General features: G+C 46.1%; 1 non-coding gene across 1 annotated transcript; it reads right to left on the minus strand.

The window, feature by feature from the left end:
- Positions 1 to 4,010: 4,010 nt before the first annotated feature.
- On the minus strand, positions 4,011 to 4,083 carry TRNAR-CCG (transfer RNA arginine (anticodon CCG)). Its single transcript has one exon. It is a non-coding gene; the product is annotated as a tRNA-Arg (tRNA).
- Positions 4,084 to 6,969: the final 2,886 nt, after the last annotated feature.

A 6,969-nucleotide genomic window follows, 5' to 3' on the forward strand; every position in this document is an offset into this window, starting at 1 on the left:
TGCGCATTAAGAGAGCAGTCATTCAGCCGGATAAGGGAGAAATTGTCCTGTAACTAAAAGACAGTCCATTTCACTCCAACTGGATCATTTTTGAGCATTTCCTTCTGTTACAATTTAACCTTCTTTTTTAGTTAATGAAGAAGTCGTTACATTATATCATAGGACCCTCCATTTTCAGGTAAAGCAAAGATTTTACTTCATTCTTGAACCCTGAACAGATTTCTTAAAAGTGGGGTTTCTAACTCGGTTTCTAACCGAAAATGTGCCACCTAAAAAAATTATTTCTAGTGCACAAAGCTGAAGACATTACATAAGATTTAGCCCATATCCAGCGCTTATTCCAGAGGGGCATTTTAAGTAATGTGCTAATTTTAAATCTCTTTTAACAATTGTTATTTATGACGCGGCTTAATTTAAGGAAAACTTAAGTGAGTACATTTTTGAAGTGGGAAGCCAAGAAACGGGTACTGAGCAAACGTCTTATCGGCATCATTGCATCAACTGCTATTGATGGCGACGGCGTCCCGTTCAAAGGCGTCTGTGCGTTTAAAATTCTCGCTGTGATGTTGAATGTTTTTTTTTTTTTTTGCAGTGTGCGAACAAACCCACGCAGGTTTTGAACGGATGCGGAAATGCTACGCAGGAAACGACAGTGTACACAGCGGTATAATGGCAATATGTAATAAAATGACGGAAGACTCTTATTTGGTAAACAGACTTTTAGTGAAAAATTGCATGGCGTATTATTTATGATATAATGATAAAAAAAGAGGCCACTGTATGTCCTGTACAGAACAAAAACGCTTGTAGAAAACTGAGCCTTGAAAACCAGAATATGGAAGTTTTCTCTGAAAAACCCGATTTTCTCCGGAACTTGAACTCTTCAAATACGGTCAGATTTTTATCTCTCGATATCTGAAAAAAAAAAAAAAACAGTAAAACCTTGAGAACGAAGGGCCCTAATTTATGCAGGCTGGTCAGCTCCTATATCTCTCCAAAGGAAAGGGTTAATTAGAGAGACATGGGAGAGGGCTTTGCCCTGCAGTGGGCGTAGTCAGGCTGATGATGATGAGGATAGCTAGCTAAACAGTATCTCCAGGCCGCTACGAAGTAGGAAACGAAGAAAGGTGTTTCCTCTGATACCAACCTTTACCTCCCAATTCTTGGCCGATCCCCCAGTGTGGGTATGTGCCATTCTGTCAAAGGCTACAACAACAACAACAACAAACCGCCACATCTGCACATATCTACGTGCTTGTGCTCCCTGGCTCACGTTCAGTACGTATTGACTAGCAATCGACCTCATAAGCACAGCCTTGCTACCGACCTGAAAAACCATCCCCGTTAAATTGAGGAATTCCAGGGTATTGGATACATTATGCCTGTACTCGTATGCCTAGCACACCTGTTTTGGATGGAAGGTAACAGCAAACTTCGTGGCGGCAGAAAACGAAGAAGACGGAGACTATGGAGCGGAGGTGGAGCCTGCTGGATATCTCTCCGCAAGACCTGTACTGGGACCCCCGGTACAAGCGGTACTTTTTCGCGGGCACCCTACCGCCGCTACCCGGAGACGCGCAGATCAGCGACGCCAGCGTCACCAGCATAGAGTCCACCGTCCAGCTGGCCACGACCAAGCGCACCCGCAAGCCTTCGATCCTCGTCACCGAAGACCGGCTGCCCGCGGTCAGGGAGAAGAGGCGGCGTCGTTGGAGACTGCCCCGCCACATCTCCTGGAAGACCTTCGCTCGGGACGGCGGTCGAGGCGTTGCTCAGGCAAGGCCGTTCAGCCAGGAGGAGACCGTCAGTCAGGGTAGGCCATCCAAGGGAGAGGGCGCCTCCGAGGAGCGGACCTCTTCAAGCACTCCGCTTGCCTTCGCCGTGACACTGTGTGCATTCTCGTTTCTCCTTGTCCTGCCCGTGACGATGTGGCTGTCAGGCGCCTTCGACAACAGGCGACGTGAATGGCACGCAGACTGGACAACGGACGCTGCCGAAGCCAAGCACTTCGAATCCGTGTTTTATTCGGTGAACCCCACGAACGCGAGCACGCAACTGACCCTGCCCGCTTCGTCGGAGTACGATGACGACTTGTTGACGGCGAACACGACTGCGCTTTTGGACGACTCGAACTAGAGCACCAATGCTGAGGGCACAAGCGGTGTCTGACCAGTGCGGTGCCTGGACGAATATCTTGATGGGCGGGTACCCTGCTAACTGAAAACAAGTGTCGTCGACGTTAGGATAGGGTACGGAGTAGTAGGTAACGTCTGGGAAATTTGAGCAAGCCCGTCACGTTTCATACGATTTACCTATGAAGGGCAAAAACAAAATGAGCTAATTAAAGCTCCCGTCCTTCGAAAGCTCGCACAACGACGCTGCTAGCTGTCATGCTCTTGTATTTTTCTACGGAATGCAGGTGAAGTGGCTTGTGCTGGACAATATTTTTGTGGTGGTGCATGGATTTCAGTTAGCACTGTTCCGGCAAACAGATCAAACAATTTATATGTTCCTTACTGTGAGTTTTTCTGATAATTTGACCATTTTGGACTGTTGAGCTCCGCTACCTTCGTTTAAGGCGCATAGTGCTTTTCTGAGGCCGTTATGAAGGCCATGTGAACAATGCATTTATTCTGGGCTTTGCACAGGTACTGCCGTTCCAGCACAATACACCCCAAGTCGAGTCTACCAAATGACGTTCATACTCATTTGTGATTAAAACACTGGTGGTTTTCTTACTGGGGGAAAAGATGATTTTAGTATTACCACAGACCATTTCAGTATTTCTAACTTCATTGTAAGCCATAAAGCCTGTTTCGGAAAGCATGTTCGCGAGCGTGCCGCACACATTAAATTCAACAAATGTACAGAAATTGTGGCTTTCACATTTACAGCTTTAGCTGTTATTGTTAGACCACAATGTGTCCTTTGACTAATTCATGGTCACATGATTATGATTCTCTTACACACATATGAGCTACATGACCATTTTAAACATGACCCACATGACCAACTGCGTTCCCACCGTGCCAAGTGGGAACATAAAGCGCTAGGAAGACGAACGACGAGATATCAGCTCTATTGAGGTGCACCACAACAGCGACTACAATTACCTCCCCGCCCCGATGTGCTGCCCCGATATGGAGAAATTTTTACTCATTTACGGTCGTCGCCGTCTGCGAACGAGTGCAACTTCCCTTAGGGTCACGTGGTGAAGGGGCACGCGGAAGGCACGTATTCTGGCTACGCTCGGGTGGATTTTAATGAGTGATTACTCCCTTATTACAAATTCTGCTCCACCTGGGGGAATTCCCCCAAACATTGGAGCAACACCGTTCCCGCCCCGAGTTCTTGATCAGTTCGCTCTCGCTATACCATAAGCCAGCCTTCCTGGTTAGCTTCTAATGCGCAATCCATAATGACAGCTGTGAGATTATCATTGTTTATTTGGGGCTCGCAACACGAAGCCAGTGGGTTAACTTTATCGTTGTCATGTTATGCGTATAGGAAAAGTACTTTTTGTTGTTGATAACTCAACAGGCGAAAATTTCTTCAGAGTGATTACGGAGCGTTATTTTGGGGCAATGTTTAGAAGCAGTGCTAACGCTGCCTAGCCCGAGCAGATGAGCGAGTGCTGCTGTGTGTGACCCCACGTGGCAAGGACATTGACGAAGAAGTCGCCTTCTTGCATGGGGAAAGTACGTGCGGTGACAGCATGTGCAGGTTTGTGCACACGCTGTCACTTTGCACATGCTGTCAACTACGTCAATTTGTCCCCACTAGTGTGGCGGACATCAAGACACCCTAGTCGCCGCAGTCATGCAGCGCCACCTAAGTGTAAGAGCATCCGTAGTGCAAGAAAGCCGACTTTAAGTTTTTTTCAACCCTTCGCGCAGTGCGCCAAAAAAAATTATCCTGCTGACAAAAAAAAAGTTCCTCAGGGAGTGGGATGAGTATCCATTCTACCTAATTAAAACAAAACACGCAAAGCAAAAAAAAAAAGAGGAGTACGTCCACGACAGGACTCGAACCTGCAATCTTCTGATCCGGAATCAGACGCCTTATCCATTAGGCCACGCGGACAGAACGACAACGCCGATCTCACCAGATGTAATCACGATACAAAAAGTTAAAGTACTACAGTGAAGTATAATTCTAGGTAACTGTACTATTACCAAACAACGGCTATCAGCAAAACAGTATACTTCCTCACGTTTGGCTTGCGCAATTGCGTGAAGGACGGCGGGAATCCACAAAGACGTTCGCTGGTATTTGCGCTTCCCATAATTTCCTTGCTTTCTGAAAACAACACTGCATTTTTGTGCAGTGTGGTAAGGTACAGCTTAAATCCGCAGTGCAGCTCCACCCGTATTGATGATCACCGCAAACAGTACCTCGGCCACAAGGAAATAATCAATTCTTAAATCTTGTCTTCTAGCATAAACAGAGAGGTAATCGCAATAGGAAGCTATAAGCACAAGAACTCTGAAGCCTTGACTTGTTTAATGAGGTTTAATACTGAAACATATACTTTCTTTACTGCTGTGCTTGATTGGCGGAGTAATACAGCCCCCCGTGGACCATAGAGTGTAGTTGCCAACTGCTGTTTCTTCATGTCGTACTCTGCTGTAGAAGAGACCTTTCTAAAACAGTAGTTGGCAACAACAGCCAATGGTTGGGTTGAAAATTGCTTGTGAGTTGTTTTTTCTTCAGTAACAAGAAAGTGTTAACTACATCCAGGGGCCGACTTATGGGTTGCTGTTGGAGGGGCTATGTAGAGGGGAAGGGGGGTGGGGGGGGAGGGGCGGTCTCATTTGATCCGTGTATTTGTTGAACTCCTTTCCGCCAAAAAATGGCGTCCAGCATCGTTTTCCACCGTAAAATTTCTCGCTTGAGAGAGGGGGAGGCCGTCTTCACCCCTCCCTCAGAAATCCGACCCTGACTACGGCCTATTTCCTTCACGCGGAGGAATAGTCTATGGCGGTCATTAATGTGGGCAGAGTTTAACTGAAGGTGTCTGACTATAGTACATTCTAATCAGATTTCCCTCTGTTATTGTGGTAAAAAAAAATTGAGTCAAGCCCAACACGTGGGCAGAGTGGACAAAGAAAGCCAGTCCCTTTCTTAAGACGCACGAATATTTCTTCGCATTGTAGTAGGCCATCAATGTCTAAGATCATGCTTTAATGCCAGCATTTGGCTAATTCTATGAGTGCGACAGAATTTGACAGCATTATCATAAAAATGATGAAAACAATTTGTAGGACACGACAAATCTCGATGAAAAATTTGAATTTGAGGTGCGGTTTAGAAGAACTTATGGTGGCGGGGTTGTTTACAATGTAAACAAAAAATGGAAGGAAAAGACATGCCAGTGGCAGCAGACTGCTTTCTACTCTCATTTTCACCCGAGCTGCAGCCTGCGGAAATAAAATGTACGTGGGAGAGGATACGGAGGCAGAACACAGAAAAGAGGGATAGCAAGGCAGGATAGGCAACGCCATCTGTTATTAGACACCCATTGTTGGTTCTGGTTTCCACTCTCTGTCTTTAGCAGATGTTTCACCCTCCCGCCGATAGGTGGCCCTGTCGCTCTTTGGTCCAGACTTCTTGTGCCTGCCCGTTACAAAGGGGACAGCCGTATGTCGTCACCATCATCAATCGGGCCAGTGTCGCCTTGAGTTACTGCAACTCAAGGGCACACATATCAAGTTTAGGTGACGGGCACTGCGCCCAGCTCTCCCTGCACAAATGCCTGCAGAGCCAGACCTGTTACTTTGGCCTCAACATACTCATTATCATGCGCTGCTGCGCTATGAGGTGAGCCCTCCGCTCGCCCTGTATACCTTAGTGAATCGTCGCAGCGTAACTTCCCCCTCCCCCCCGCCCCCCTTCCTAACATGGCTCCGCATCCCGACTAGACCGCATTTTCGGTGGCCAGTAGCTTGGTGTATGCAAGCTTAAGTCAAAGTTCAATTCAAAGCTTATTTAACAATTGTGGTGCATGCACAATAATAAATTTTGATCTTTGTGCTTGTTGGCTGATCAGCCAGCAGCAATAAAAAATAAAGTTATGTATAGGTATATTTGGCTGCGTCAGTCTGACAGCTCAAAGCAACATATACAGAAAAACCACTCAAACTATATACCAGGCGCTCCGATATCTTACGTCAATCGTCATTTCACTCTTGTTACTTGTAAGGCACAAGCTACCGGCAGTTTCATTAAATGTAGCGGTACGTAATAATTTCACATCATTGTAGCATAATTGCATAAAAACATGATTTAACACCTTATTTTATGGCGGTTTTATATTCATTTCAACAGTAGTCGCAACAATAAATTTTGTTTGGCTGCAAAGTACAGCGTCATGGAGGTCGGCGGCTAGTCGGAACTGGGCCAGTGACCTGCGGTATATGGTAAATGTGTTTACCGTCACAAAGCGCCATGAACTATGCGTGACGCCGTATTGAAGGGCTCCGGACTAATTTTGAACCACGTGGGGTTCTTTAACGTGCACTGACATCGTGCATTACACGGGCGCTTTAACTTTCGCTTCAGCCGAATCGTGGCCGTCACGGCTGGGATCGAACCCGCATCCTCAGGCTCAGCAGCGGAGTGCCTTAACAGCTGAGCCACCGCGGCAGGTTATTCATCTAAATAAGATAACCGTGCGTCACCACAATAAACTAAAGAGGTTCACGAATTTGGAGGATACATAACTCGCCTTATTTCCCTTTCATGTCAACCGACTGTAATTTGGTGCCGTTGTTACACTGTTCGCTGTTATTTTAGTATAACATCTCCAGCTTACTTCTTATAATCTGAACAGTTACCATATAAAGTAATGCCCATACACAGAAATTCTGGACAAACACATTTTGTCATATATCGTAAGGTTGTACTATAATAATCAATATATGCGGGTATATCCCTTCGGCAGCATTGCATTTTTTGCTACTAACTTTT

The sequence above is a fragment of the Amblyomma mixtum genome, chromosome 6 (genome assembly GCF_055824585.1).
Source record: "Amblyomma mixtum isolate Tamu chromosome 6, ASM5582458v1, whole genome shotgun sequence".
NCBI classification, from domain to species: domain Eukaryota; kingdom Metazoa; phylum Arthropoda; class Arachnida; order Ixodida; family Ixodidae; genus Amblyomma; species Amblyomma mixtum.